Here is a 12,659-nt window from a genome sequence, read left to right on the forward strand (position 1 = left end):
TAAGTACAAAACAAACAAAAAGACTTTATATATTCATGTTCATTTAAGAAAATACTAGTAGTGATATAATATTTTTAAGTATACAGTTAACATTTTTGGAGTTATTTAAAATTTATATTGAGAAAAATGTATTTTCACTATTGCTGTAGATGAGCATCTACATAAGACTGTTTAATTGTTGCTTTACATCAAACAACTTTTATAATATTTATTTTTGTTGTTATAATATTTCATAAATTTTAAGGAATATGACAAAAAAGATATTGTAGGTATTGAAGGGGGGGTCTCTGGTAGGAGTGGTGGTACAAAAGGGGAACAAAAATGTGATTCAATTCTATTTAATTAAAATATGTTTTTAAATGTTAACAAATTCAGATAAATTGAAATCATGTAACTTTTCTCATCATAATGCAATAAAAGTTTTTTTTAAAAAAAAAAGAAGAAAGTTTTACCCCAGTCTGAGCTACATGAGACCTTGTCAAAAGACACGTAAACTTTTGTTTATTCTGTGGATATAGAGCATTTGTGTTTCATACTTTCTTTGCCCGTGTCAATTTAAACCAAGGGTCAAAGAATTGTCCTTGACATACATCTATTTACAGCACATTGCAAAGGAAAAGAAAAGAAACAGCACAAAAGAAAAATGAAATCCTCATTGTGGTGTTACTGTCTGACTCTTTATATTTAGATTGTTTATATTATAAGCATTTTGTACAAAATAACACAAGTAAAACTCCAGGCACACATTCTTTTCTTTAGCAAATTTATAGTATAAAAGAAATATGTGAGCATATAAGTAATTGCCACAATAGAAAAAACATGGGATAGCTATAAAAAAAAAAAAACATCCTGCATAATAAAAGAACTTCTGGAGACATCACCATCCCTGATTTCAAACTGTATGGCAGAGCTATAATAATAAAAACCACATGATATTGGCATGAAAACAGACAGGTTGATCAATGGTATCCAACAGAAGACCCAGACATAAATTCACAAACCTATGGATGCCTGTTTTTTTTATTTGAGAGGGGGGGGGAGAGAGAGAGAGAGAGAGAGAAAGAGAGAGAGAAGGGAGGGAGGGACAGAGGGAGGGAGGGAGGGAAAGAGGGAGGGAGATGCACAATGAAAAAAAAGAAATCTTCAACAAATGGTGCTGGTATAACCAGATGTCTGCATGTGAAAGAAAGCAAATATATCTGTATCTATCACCTTTCACAGAACTCCAATTCCAAGTGAATCACAGACCTCAGTGTGAAACCTGATACACTGAACCTAGTAGAAGAGAAAGTAGGGAATTGCCTTGAATGCTTTTGGCATAAGAGACAACTTCCTCAGCAGAACATTGATAACACAGGCAGTAAGATCAACAATTAATAAGTGGGACCTAATAAAATTGAAAATCTTCTGTAAAGTAAAAGATACCAACAATAAGACAAAACAGCAGCTTACAAAATGGGAAGCGATGTTCACTAATTCCACATCTGACAGAAGGCTAGTATTCAAAATATATAAAGAACTCAAGAAACAAATAACCCCATTAAAAGTGTGATACAGATCTAAATATAATTCTCAAGAGAGAAGTCTCAAGTGGCTAAGGAAAACTTAAAAATGTTCAATATCCTTAGCCATATGGGAAATAAAAATCAAAGTTACTTTGAGATTCTATCTTACACCTGTCAGAATTGCTAAGATCAATAACACAAGTGACAAACTCATGCTGGCTAGGATGCAGAGCAAGAGGAACACTCTTTCATTGCTGGTAGGAGTGCAAACTTGTACAGCATCAGGAAATCAATATGGTGATTTCTCAGAAAGTTGGAAATGGATCTACCTCAAGACCCAGCTATACTACTACTCTAGGGCATATACCCAAAGAATATTCCAATCTTCCACAAGAACACTTGCTTAACTGTGTTCATGGCAGCTTTATTCATAACAATCAGAAACTGGGAACAATACAGATGTTCTCCAACTGAAGAATAGATAAAGAAAATATGGTACATTTAAACAATGGAGTATTATTCAGATATTATAAAAATAACATCATGAAATTTACTAGCAAATGGATGAAACTAGAAAAAATTATCCAGAGTGAGGTAATCTAGACCCAGAAAGACAAACATGATATGTACTTAGATATTAGCTATTATGGATAATCACTACAAACCACAATCCCAGAAAGACTAAGTCTAGAAAGGCTCAAAGGAGGATGTGTGGATCTTCCTGGGAAAGAGACATAGAATAGATTTTGCAAGTGGACTGTGGGTGAGTAGGAATGGGAATAGAAGGAATCAGGAGAGAGTGGGATATATGGATGAAAGTAGAGAGGACTGGGAAAGATAACTATAAAAGGGAGGGGACTTGAAGGGAGATACTGTGGAAACTTGGTGTACTGGAAACTCCCTGGATTTTATGAGGATGACCATAGACAAGACATGGGGGATACAGAGCCTGAACTAGCTATCTTTTGTAACCAGGTAAAGTTTACAGTGGTGGGACTGGGATATCAACCCAGCCACAAAACCTTCAACCTACTATTTGTCCTGCCTGCAAAATTGGCTGAGGTAACAGTGGAACAGAACTTGTGGGAGTGGCTAACCAATGACTAGTCCAACATTGTCCTAGGCACCTAGGATAGAACCAAACACAACTGGCAAAAAATTCAATTAAATGATTCCTAATGATATTTACTATATTCATAGATTGGTGCCTAGCCCAATCACCATCAGAGAGGTTTCCCCCAGCAACTGACAAAAGCAGATGCACAGACACACACCAAATATTAGACAGAGTTCTGGGAACCCCACAGAGGAAGACAAACTGTAGGAACCAGAGCTGTTGGGGTAACAAGAAGAGCATGGAACACAGAATCAACTAAGTAGGACCCATAAGGGCTCACAGAGACTGAAACAACAATCATGGAACCTGTATGTGTCTCGGCTATGTCCTCTGCATATATGTTATGTTTGTTTAGCATGTTCTTCTTTGGGATTCCTTATAATGGGGATAGAAAGTATCATTGACTGTTTTGCCTGGTCTCGGGATCCTTTTCCTCCTACTGAGCTGCCTCATCCAACCTTGATATGACAGTTTGTGCCTAGTCCTAGTAACTTGTTATGCCACTTTTGGTTGATATCCCTGGGAGGACTGCTCTTTTCTTAGGAGAAATGGAGGAGTGGACGTGGGGAAGAAGGGAGATGGGTGGGGTGGTGGGAGGAATGAAGGAAGAGAAAACTGTGGTCAGAGATGTAATGAAAAGTACAACATAATAAACAAAGAATGAAAAAGAAAAATTGCTGAAAGTGAACAGTGATTTTTAAATAATAGATATATAGTATGAAAATAAATTTATATTATCAAATAAAATATATGTTGAGCAGTTAAGCAAGTAAACTGTTCTGACTTTCTAGCATAAAATGAAAAGCGATAGCAAGATCAAGACTGTCTTCCTGTGTTCTACAGAGGCCTATCTAGCCTCTATTTAGAGATATCTCACAAGCATCTAACTTGTACAGACCCATGTTCCCCACTGGCTCTGCCAACAGGTAACTTCAAGCACTTCATATTAAATAGTTCCACTGTGGCTGGACTAGTCCATGTCCAAAAGAGCATTGTAATTCTTTATAAGCACCCTGTGTTCTCCCACAGCAGTTAGGGGTGTCAGACATGTGACATAGTGTAATGAAAGAACCATGAAACAAAATTGCCACTGACCATTAATAAGTTTACCTGTGTATTGACAACTCTTTCCTTTGCACATGAATCTCACACCATGACAAAGCAAAAGTTAGAAGCAAAAGTCGGTGATGTATCAAACCTGTTTAAGATTATTTCAACAGTCAGAAAATACTTTATTAGAAATGAAAAATATGAAATCAATGTAAAACAAAACAGAACATAGTGACTATGAACATAACATGGGACTGTTTTAGGTAAACACAGAAAAAAGCTTAATTACTTCAATTTACTTACCTAACAGATACTGTTTGATAAGCTTAACATGAAAAGTTTGCTACATGAAAAATAGAGATGTGATTTAGTAAACCTCTTGCCATCATATTACAAGAGTTTCAGTAGTTTTCAGATCTTTTGAGTCATTTGTAGGTATATAGTTTAGCAGATAAAAGTACCTGATAAACCCCACTGGAGCATCCCAGCTTACTAGTTAGTTCTTGAAACATTAAATCCTCTATCACCTTTGATTATAAGAATGGGAAGAACATGGTAAAATGCCTTTTGATCCTTGAAGCTTGGGTTTCCAATCAGTTAATTCAGGGATTAGTATCTGGCATTTACAAAAATATAAAAATATTATTTGAATTGTTTCTGGTAATTGGAGCTTGTTTTCATTGTAACCTCATTTACCTCCTATAAATAATTAATGTTATTGCATTGCAAAAACAGCCCAGGTTTCATATTAATCAGCAAGGAAATCATGTCAGCTTGACTTACTCACTTAATAAGGCTTCCCGGGTAAGCAGCTTTATTGAAAACACACATTGGAACCTATTGGTCAACTGGCTGCCCAGGCCAAGTCAGAAAATCCCACTTTTAATATGGATGATAAAGCTTGTGTGCTGAGCTGCACTTCTAAGTCAGGAAAATATCCAGAGGGATGGGTAAGGACCTAATTAACTTTCTGTTAAAATAACACAGATCTTCCAGAGGCAGGTGCAGGGTGAGGCCAAAAAAGGATGAGGTGGGCTTCGGAAACCTAATGCTCTCTCTGTGTGAAATTACAATAGTTTTTGTGTAACATTCTAATTTTGCAGCATTTTTGCACTGATTAATCTATATATCCAACAGAGCATACTGTTGAAGGTGATGTGTAGAGTCAGCAGCACCATGAGGCCAGTATTTTAAATGATGGGCATATAAAAACACAGTGTAACGGCATAAAAAACATTTCTGATCTCAAATCCTAAGCTTTACAGTTCTTTTCCTCCCTTTTCTCTTTCATCATAGCTAATGAAGAAAGCCATTTTGTCTTTAGCAATTGTAGATCAATAGAGCTAAAGCAACATGAGTGATCATTATCCAAGAAAGGCTTCCCTTGACGTCCTCTGACGCAGCTTTTAACTCACATTCCAGGATTCATTCCGACCTCAAAGACTTTTCTTTGTTGCTTTTGGCTACTTCTTCTACTTCTCTTCTCTTCTGTACTCTTTTCCTTTTCCTCCTCATCTTTCTCCCACCTTCATTAGCATCATTGCCCTGTGTCATATGATGTGCATAGAAAGGAAGGAGAAATGAAAGAGAGGAGAACCACCTGACCCACCTGGATCCGAGTACCACTCTCACTTCTGGATTCGGCTTCCCTATCTTCGCTCTGTTCCTCACAACTCTTGTTTGATCTTTCTATATATGTCAGTAGGCACTCTACCAGAAATTGGGGTTGAGAAAATAAAGTTGACTAATGTTTGCTTTAACAACCTTGGTGATTTTTAGGAAGCTTTGTAAAATAATAATGTTGGTGGGTATAAAGGAAAAATTTATTGGACTTGGACAAACAATGTGAAGCAAAACAAAGAAGTGAAATTTTACCTTTCTTCTTTTATCAACCATGAGAAGAACAGGGATGGTTCTGGTTTAGTTTTCTCTATTCCCATATGTATTGGTACAGTAGCTTTAAGAGAATTCTGTGGGCATATAAATGTGGCTTCAAAAATATGGTGACCAAAAAAGTACAGGTGGAGTTCTAACCCAATATTTTCAATTCCTGATTCCTAACTCTAGTTTCATTTATTATATTATTATTTATTATTATATTTATTAATTAATTTATTATATATTATATTATATCATTCAAAATCAAATTCTCCCCACAGATAAATAAATAAAATACGCTGTATATGCTGTTGTTATCTGAATGCCACCTCACTTGATTGGTACAGAAGCAAGTATGATAACTGCCCATTAGTCTTCACTTCTCATCTAGACTAGACAGCATACAATCTGGAGTCAGATCGACTGGATCCAAAGTTCAATTTTACTACTTACTATATTTGTGACTTAAACTTTTATTCGCCTTTCTCCTCTCCAAAAATGGGGATAATAACAATAATAGATCTAACTCAGCATAGAATGAGTTGATGCATTAAACCCTTGGAATCAATGCCAAGTGTCATGAATTCCACATAAAAGTAATAAATGACTACTCCTAAACATCATGAGTCACAATGAGAATAATTACACATATAATTTTAAAATCTATGTTTAATGTTAATTTCAGGACAATGAAGATCAGTGATCTATTTCAGTTTTGGTTTAAAGATGTTTAAAAAAACTACTTACCCACGTACAAATGAAGCTAAATATCAAAGGTCCTATGAGACTAAAAGAGATGAATGAAGATTCAAAGCTCTATCAGATGCCTCTACAGTCAGACATGAAATTAGCTTCCAAATTTTCATTCTGTTTATATTTGTGTAGATGAAAGGAAGGTAGAAGAGGGAAAATTCTCATTCATAAGAAATTTGACTTGATATTCATTCTTAGTTACATGTTCATCAAATTTCTGGTGGAATGCAGAACCCCTCATCCATTAAGATTGTTCTATCTTTGATTCACAATATGAGCAATACAACTCCTCCTCTATCTCCAGGAAAAAATGAAATATCTCACAGATAGAAGCAAAAGCCAGAACTTTCCAAAGATAAAATGGGCTTTCTCAATTTCTGTCTTTAATATTTTCAAGATATCACATATTTCAAGGTAAAGAAAACAAAACTCAGATCTGAGTGTTAAAAATTGTATGATGCACTTCTAATTTTTTATGAATAAAACTTAAGTAGATTCTCTTCAGAGCAAAAGCCAAAGCCCAATTCATCCTTTAACCTGTTAACATGCCATCTCATAGGTATCCTGAAAGAAACACAAAACTAAGATACCTTCTTGTCACTGAAGTGCGAGATAAACATAGCAAACTTGTTTTAATGTTTCGTGGGTATTGTATGGATATTAAAGGCTATGGTTCTGCCTCATAGAACATAGAGATAAAATCATGTCAAGATTTTCTCAATTTCTTGAAGAGAAATTAGTTTTCAAAATATATAGGAACATATGTTAGTGTGGCTAAAAAGTATTAATGAATGCTTTTGATTACAGAATTCTACTACCCCTCTATATATACAAACTCATTCTGATCTTACAAAGTCCTTTCTAGTCTTTGATGTTGGTATTTGGATTTCCACATACACCTACCTGTTACAGGATTTAGCTCTTTATTTCCTTCAATAAAATCTCAGTTTTGAGTTAATTTTTTCTATTTAAAATATTGTTCACATTTTTTTCACTTTAAAACCTGTTTGAAAAGGTATTTTCCATAGATAATTCTAACTGTATAGTATCTTGACTAATGAAGTCATAGCTGTTGTATGTTTCTACTATTTGGCAAATTACAGCATGAACTTCTTCCTATAACTTTACCTTCATTCATTCTGGAAAAATTTCATTTGAAAAGTGAGTGAAGTGAGTGAAAAGTATTTATATATGTATTTGTGGTAGGTTGGCCAGTGTTTTTCCCCTTATAACTTGATGGTACTTGATTACCTCTTGCTGCTGTGACTCTAAATACAACAGAAAGGGATTATACAGGCTAATGTTTAGAGAATTTAAGAACCACATAAATGAAATATTTTGCTCAGAGCCTACAACAATAACAAAAAAAGCAAAACAAAACAACAACAACAACAAAACCCATAAACCAAGGAGTTAGCAGGTGGCACTGTTCGGGAACAGTGAGTAGAATAGTAAATCTTTCATAGCCAAGCTTTTATATCTACGACTATAATTTCTCATTGATTAATAACTATCTGCATGCCCCACACATACACACAGGGGAAAAAGGGAGAGAGAGAGAGAGAGAGAGAGAGAGACAGAGACAGAGACAGAGACAGACAGAGACAGACAGAGACAGACAGAGACAGACAGAGACAGACAGAGACAGAGAATGAAAGGTCATACTATACAGTTTCACAGCCCCAGATCATAATAGTGAACTTCATTAGCAGAACTTAAACAAGTATCCCATTTTCTCTCCATGTTCTTTACTATGTCAAAAACTAAGGTGGGTCATTTGCATTTGTTAGTATTTCTTGAATATATTTTTGGTGGAAAAGTGATAAGTATATGGCAAGAAAGAAAAGATACACTTGGACAATCATTTTTGTCTAATTTACAATCTCAAACAGCTGGAGGAAAATACATTTTCTATCTCATCCAAACTATTGAAGAACTTTTGGCTAAGCAAATGGGGACAGTAAGGAGAATCTTCACCTGTGGCCTCCCAAGATCTCCCTCTCCTTATTTAATTTCTATTTCTCTTCCTCTCCCTCCACTGTTTGCCCAGACCTCAGGCTTTGTGAACAAAGCACACAGATGTACCAATTCTTCCAACTTGCTTGCTAAGCCACTTTGGGAAAACAACTAAACTTTGGCAACTTTGAGCATTGGCAAGATGGAGTGTTGGGCTTCACAGTGACAGAGGAGTCACCAGCAACCTCTTCTCTTCTGCACCTGCGGGAACTTCACACAGAAACTTTAGTACCCACATCCCATTCACAGACTCACCTCCGTAAGTCCAGTTCCAAGATTAAACTCTAATCTGTGTCCTGAAGGACTATCAGGGCAGTCAGGTCTACCCTGGAAACAGAAGACGTTTTCAGTCGTCCATGTTAAGCTGGTAGCTACTTTCTAGTGACTGTTCCTGGACTGAGTACCCTGGTTGTTACTTATTCTACCTTTTCCTGGAGTTCTGATGCACCACCAGGATGCCTGCAGGCCAGTGCCTCCACCACACCTGGTTTTCTAGGTCTTTTCAGTACCTCTTTCCCGGGGTCAGCTCCCGCAAGTAGCTCTTTCAGTACCACAGTCTCTGGGCAGCTCCTGTGATCTGACTGGAGCTTCTGCTGCGCAGTTTTTACTGGTTTTGGCTGCTGACCAGGGCGGGAGATTTTGCCCACAGGCTAGCCCCTCCCCTTCCTAGCCTACAGACACACCTCCCTTTCAAAGCTTCTCTGACCAGGTCCAGCCTTGCCAGCGCCTGTTTGTTTTTGTTTAAACAGGAAGGGACTAGAAGGGGAGGGCTGCAGAAGTTGATGGGTGAAAACTAAGAGAACTGAAAAGACTTGTGGTTAGAAAGGTACAAGGCAGAGCAGACAGGACAGGAGGGGGTCAAACATTTGGAAAGAAAGGTAAAAAGTGTACATGAGGCTGGTGGCTCATGCTCAAAAAAGAATCAAAACATGAGAAAACTATACAGCAAGAACATAGTGCTAGTGAGAAAATGTGAGAAAACTACACAACAAGGACATAGTGCTAGTGACTCTACTACCTTGCATGGGAAGATTATTGGTTTGATTGGTTGGTTGTTGTTTCCTCAGAGGATTTTGGTTTTGTTTCTTAGACAGAATGTTTTAGGGGCACACACACAGACACACACACACACACACACACACACACACATGCGTGTGTGTTATTACTAACATTTGAACCTAGGGCCTTGCATATGCTAAGCAAGCACTTTACCACTAAACTACATCCCCAGCCTTTTTTTTTTTAGAGTTTTAAGTGTAAAATGAGGAAGTCTCTGTCTCCCTTTGCAACATAACAAACATATTCCTGTTATAACCATATTTGCTGTACTGGTCTGTCATGTATTGCTCATGTGACGTTTATGAAAACAAGAGCAAATATGTAAACTCTTGAAGCTCTGGCTCTAAAAGATAGTTTTATTACCACTGTAATTAAAGACTATCTTAGGTTTTAAATAGTTAATTTTTAGAACTCTAACATAGGTATTTTGTGACTTTTGGTATTCATGGAAAACTAAAAAAAAAATAACTTTTTCCAGTTTTTACAAGTAACTAATAATTTTCAGTAAATCTTTAAGGCCTCACTAATCTTTTTGTTCCTTATCTAGGAAATACTTGCTCAGCAAAATAAACTTCATTTTTGGAGTAATTAAGCAATGCATGATAAGCATGGTAATTTCTGGAAAACATAACAGAATTTATTCCTCAGCCAGAGAGAGGTTATGAATGGGGCAGTTTGCCTATAGATAAAGCACCTTAATAGTTTCTAGATGTATGCTTATTAGATGGGTCACTCCTCTGAACCCTGTCTTTAGAGCCATACCCATGGATACTAAGAAGTTGGTGGTGGTGGTGGTGCTGCTGATGCCACTGGTGTTGGAAGTGGCACCCTGCCTGTGAGATTTACTGTGGGAGGAGAGGAATGAAACATTAGAAGAAAGGTGAACATATTGAAACAAAGATGAGAGTAGAGATGGAACACTGTGCCCAGATACCTCTGACAGATGTAAGAAATTGAACATAAGAGGATTAACTCACAAAATACATTCAATTGTGTGTGTGCACACGTGGTGTGTGTGTGTGTGCATACTCATGTAGTGGTAGAGGGAGATTTTCTTTAAGAACTGATTTTCAGTTTTTGAGTTGTTTGTTGTTTTTTCAGAAAGGTGGGTGGGATGCATTCATCAGGGTTACTGTCAAAACGCCTTGACAGTTGTGGGGTTGACTGTTGAATTCTGAGAAAGCAGGAAGGGCAGGAAGGTTGTGCAATCAGCAAAAGGGGAAAGTGATGACTGCCTTAGGAAAAGAGAATTAAGGTCATTTGCATTCATTCTCCTCCCCGACATGGTTCCTGGGCCAGAGGGCCAGTCCACAGCCCTTCCCTCTTTCTCTATTGCTTTTTTGTAAAGATCTGAGGTAACCTGCTAGAACCATCTGCTGAGTGGGGATAAAGGAGACCAGACTAGCACTCAGTTGCTGGCCCACTGGCCTGACACTAGGAGTCATTGAAGCAGAGAAAAGGAAGGCAACAGGCAGATTTATGAGCAGCAATCTGTTACACCCCACCTCACTTCACCCGCCCTCCCCCCAGGCTTCTCTGCTAGGAGACAGCCTGATAATCCATCAACCCCACTAATGAATTAATTAGTATTCCCAGTAATCCTGACCCCCAAAGGAGACCTGCCTGTAGGCCTTTAAGGAGAGTAGAAACTGCTTTCTGCAACCAGACACTGAAGAAGTAAGACCACTGTCTGACACTGGCCCTGGGGCACTGGGCTGAAAGCCACAGACGCTGTTGGTAACTGTCCCCAGATGTCCCTCCTTCTTAACTTCCCTAGGGAGACCACTTGCCTTTGTTGAATTAAGACCACTACTTCCAAACAAATGAGGTCCAGAGGCATAAATCAAGAACTATAGAAAGTGAGAAATTGAGCTTCAGAAAAGAAATTTCTGGACTGCCCATAATCACAGTAAAATTTAAGCAGGCCCTAAGCCTGGTCCACTTAATGGGACTCTGGGGCAGCAATAGAGTAGGGAACAGGTTGAGAAGAAGGCAAAGGTCACAGTCTCTGATCTACAGAAGTTTACGGCTCAAGTAGTAAAGTCACAAAGAATCAAAATTAATTGAGAAATGTTTTTAAACTAAGTAGCTTGTGACTTGAGATACTTTTTTTTTTTTTTTTTTTTTTTTTTTTTTTTTTTTTTTTGAGATACTTTTGAATATGGACTGGAGCAAAATATAAAGACACCAGCTAATTTCCCGAGTCTGTGGAAAATGACATGAGGGAGATTCATCGTCCCTCTTTACAACGGCAAAATCCTTTTCATTCTTCTCACAAATAGAATGCAATGGACAGTGAAAATAAACAAACAAATAAATAAGTAAATAAATAAATAAAGATTGGAAGTAAGTATACTTGTGTTCTGAACCTTAATCTAGGAACAGACCCCATCTGTTTGGCAGTGTTAGTTTTAATTCAGTAAAAGCAGGTGGAGTCCTCAGGATCTTGGTAAGGTGTAGTCTAGTGGCCCAAGCATAGTGTTCCCTATGGTCAACCATCAGGGTAGATAAGAATCTCTGATCTCTCATGTTCTTTCTACCTCTAACATTCAGTAATGGCGACATTGTTAAATGTCACAATCATCTTTTGAGACTGAATAATTCAAAAGTCTTCAGGTTTGAATAAGGCACCAACATTGGTTAGTGACCAGGTCATAAGTATAAGTATGGGTGTATCTCCACCTGTGTAAGTAGTAATTTGCTTGATTTTTCTTCTACTCCATTCATCCAAAGTCTGCATCTGAGCATTTATATTGTGTATCATTTCAGCTTCATAATATTACCCACATTGCTTAAATCAGCTTAACAATTCTTTTTTAAAACCTCTGTGCTGTTGCCCTAAGCCTTCTTGGCAATTGCTGTTCCCAAAAGTCCTCTTGTACTCATTGGCACTTAGTGCTACTATTTACTAGTGACAGATGTCAGACAGCTTATTTTCTTCTCTACTCCTAAGTTCCACCTTATGTAATTGGAGGTAATAAGGCTCAGTTAATAAATTGTATCTGATGAGTATACACAATAGCAGATGGTGAGTTTGCTAAGTTCTTAGTATAATGTCTGACACTTAGCAAGAGAGTAGTAAATGCTAGTTTTTGATATTTTACCTTAAATATTAGAATGTGATCTTTTATTCCCTACTGACCAAAGAGCTAATATCAGGATCTCTTTCTACAAGATTTGTTTCTGTATTTCTGTGTTAAAACAATAATCACACCATATTAATTTATCTATTAAATAATTTATCTATTAATAATTTAATAATTATTAATTAATAATTAATA

At 37.0% G+C, this 12,659-nt stretch overlaps 1 protein-coding gene across 1 annotated transcript in view; it reads right to left on the minus strand.

The window, feature by feature from the left end:
- The window catches only part of Neurod4 (neuronal differentiation 4), a 14,103-nt gene extending 5,243 nt beyond the window's left edge, over positions 1 to 8,860 (minus strand). The window contains exon 1 of the mRNA XM_031349503.1: positions 8,575 to 8,860. The gene's annotated coding sequence lies outside the window, so the exon portion shown is untranslated. The remainder of the gene's footprint in view (positions 1 to 8,574) is intronic.
- Between the last annotated feature and the right edge of the window lie 3,799 nt (positions 8,861 to 12,659).

The sequence above is a fragment of the Mastomys coucha genome, unplaced genomic scaffold (assembly GCF_008632895.1).
Source record: "Mastomys coucha isolate ucsf_1 unplaced genomic scaffold, UCSF_Mcou_1 pScaffold4, whole genome shotgun sequence".
In the NCBI taxonomy this organism is placed as follows: Eukaryota; Metazoa; Chordata; class Mammalia; order Rodentia; family Muridae; genus Mastomys; species Mastomys coucha.